The sequence below is a fragment of the Bison bison genome, unplaced genomic scaffold (assembly GCF_000754665.1).
Source record: "Bison bison bison isolate TAMUID 2011002044 unplaced genomic scaffold, Bison_UMD1.0 scf7180017864285, whole genome shotgun sequence".
Lineage (NCBI taxonomy): Eukaryota > Metazoa > Chordata > Mammalia > Artiodactyla > Bovidae > Bison > Bison bison.
Genome location: NW_011494857.1, coordinates 1,385,207 through 1,387,940, shown reverse-complemented (window position 1 = coordinate 1,387,940; position 2,734 = coordinate 1,385,207). Strand labels below are relative to the sequence as shown.

Genomic DNA, 2,734 nt, shown 5'->3' with positions numbered 1-2,734 from the left:
CCCACCCAACCCCAGAAGCAATTACTGTGTTTTGTTACTATAGTGTATCTTTTCAGCTTCTAAAATTTCCGATAAAAGTATGTGTTCTTTTGTGCCTGTCTTGTTTTTCTCAGCATAATGTTTTCAAGATTCGTTCATGTCGCATATAACGATTGTCCAACCCTTTTTATTGCTGAGGAGTATTCCATTGTGTGGCTGGATCACATTTTCTTCTTGGTGGACATCTGGGTGGTTTCCAGATTGGGGCTGTTATGAATAAAGTGGCTATAAACCATCGTGTCCCAACCTTTCTGTAGATGTACACTTTGAATTCTCTTGGGGCAATCTAGGAGGACATGCTTGCGTCCTATGCAAGGTGTATGTTTAACTTGATAAGAAACTGCCCCAAAGTTTCCTATGGTGTTCTACCGTTTTGCATTTCCATCAGTGATGCGTGAGAGTTCTAGGTGCTCCACATCCCCTCCAGCACTTGATAAAATCAGTCTATAATTTTAACGACTCTCCTATGTAGGAAGAGATTATCTCCTGGTTGTGAGTTGCATTATTGCCCTGACCGCCAAGTTATTCAGCACCTTTTCATGTTTTCGTGTGCTTATCGGCTATTTGCATGTTTTCTTTCTTAAAAAAAAAATATATATATATATATATATTTTTTTTATTTCTAATTTGGCTGCTTCGGGTTTTAGTTGTGCACAAGTTCCAGAGCATGTGGGTTCAGTAGTTGCTGCAAGATGCCCAACCAGGGATGGAATTCACATCTCCTGCATTGGAAGGCGGGTCCTTAACCACTGGACCACCTGGGAAGTTCCCCTATTTGTGTATTTTCTTTTGTCAAGTGTCTGCTCAAGTCTTTTGTGTATTTTTGCAAACAGAGTTGTTTTCTTATTCATCAACTGTAAACGTTCTTTATAGATACAGGTCTCTGTCAGGTATACTGACTTTACATTTTTCTCCCAATCTGTGACCTGTCTTTTCCTTTTCTTAATGTTGTCTGTTGAAAAGCAGAGACTTTATCTGAACCCACATCTTGATCTTTATATGTTGTGTGGAATTTTTTTTTCTTTTCTATTTCTCCAAATATTTCAGCAGGGTTTTCGTGTCTTATCTTTTTTTTTTTTTCTGATTTCCAGTTAACCCAATCAATTACTTTTGCTTTTGTGTTGCTATGAAGAAGGAAAAATTATAACACATTCTCTACAACATTAGGAAATAAACCAATGTCACTGGGTATAGAGTATAGGGGCTTCCCAGGTGGCTCAGATGGTAGAGTCTCCCTGTAATGCAGAAGACCCAGGATTTGATCCCTGGATAGGGAAGATCCCCTAGAGAAGGGAATGGCAACCCACTCCAGTATTCTTGCCTGGGGAATTCCATGGACAGAGGAGCCTGGCAGGCTACAGTCCATAGGGTCGCAAAGAATTGGATACGACTGAGCGAATTCCACACCACAGAGAGGACAGGGGGGAGGTCTGGGCTGGAAGCAAAACTGGGGGAGTCTCAAGTGTCAAATTCTGCCTTCTCCAAGATGGCAGCCACATGGGACAACTGAGTAATGGGCCATGACTAGTCTTAGCTGAGATAAGCTATGGCTGTAAAACACCAGATTCTGAAGACTTCAGGTAAGAAAAGAATCTGTAATACTTCATTCATATTTTTTATATTGATTACATGTTAAAATGATTCTATTTTGGATAAATGGGGTAAGTAAAAATTATTGTTAAAATTAATTTAACTTTTTTACTTTGCTTTCATGGGGCTACTATTATATTCTAAATAACACCTATGGCTCATGTTATATTTCTGTTGGCCAGTGCTGCATTAGGTCATAGACCACGAAATGGACAAGATCACTGGAGAGTTCGTGTGATTAGAAAGGTGGTCAGAAGACCTGAGTCAAATTGAAGAGTTGGGTGTCTCTATGAGGCCGCAATGATTCTGCTAAAACCAGCACTGGCAAGAGGCCCCCAGTCTCAGGTGAGACTGAAGCTGAGACCTTGATAGCAGCATAGTCACACCCTGAGCCAAGCACCCTGCTAAGCTGCACCCGTGCCCCTGACACACAGAGACTGAGATTAATAAATGCATTGTTGTAAGCCGCTAAATGTGTATGATTTGTCACACGACCATAAGTGATCCATCTCCAAATGTCATTCCTGCTCTACTTAGAAATCATGGTTATGAGACCCACCGTAGGTGTTTTTAATTAATGAGGAGGCATGTCTATTATTATACCACTAATTTTTATATTAATCTTGAAAGCTTTATTTCCACACTCGATCCTTATTTGCACTGGTTACATCCCACAAAGTCATCACAAACACTGAACTGGCGAACACCTTGTTCAGCCTTGATCCTGGGGGAGATACAGGGTCAGGTTGCCACAAGTGTCTTGTCACAACACTTTCATCAACCCATCAAAATATAATCAGGTTTTCTGTGTATTTTGTTTGTAGAGACATTATTTAATGTATAGTGGGCCTATTCACATTGGTCTTGCAGCCAACAGCACTATAACGAAAACGAGCTACGACAGACTGTACTTAATTGTGGTACATGGCAGCCTTCCTTCACTTAGGAATGCTGGCTAGGACCTTCGGGCTATGCTTTGGGGCCCTTTGGGACAGCGAAATCACCACAAGTAGCACAGAGACGTGAAAAATGTGGCACTGAATAGACTGTGGAAAGGATGTGTGTACACAGTGTGAGAGCTGCAACGAGAAGGCAGCGCTGCCTC

At 41.2% G+C, this 2,734-nt stretch overlaps 1 long non-coding RNA gene across 1 annotated transcript in view; it reads left to right on the top strand.

The window, feature by feature from the left end:
* Positions 1-2,098, top strand: part of LOC104995667 — a 2,535-nt gene extending 437 nt beyond the window's left edge. The window contains exons 2-3 of the long non-coding RNA XR_826073.1: positions 1,526-1,619; positions 1,812-2,098. This is a non-coding gene — a long non-coding RNA (uncharacterized LOC104995667). The remainder of the gene's footprint in view (positions 1-1,525; positions 1,620-1,811) is intronic.
* Positions 2,099-2,734: the final 636 nt, after the last annotated feature.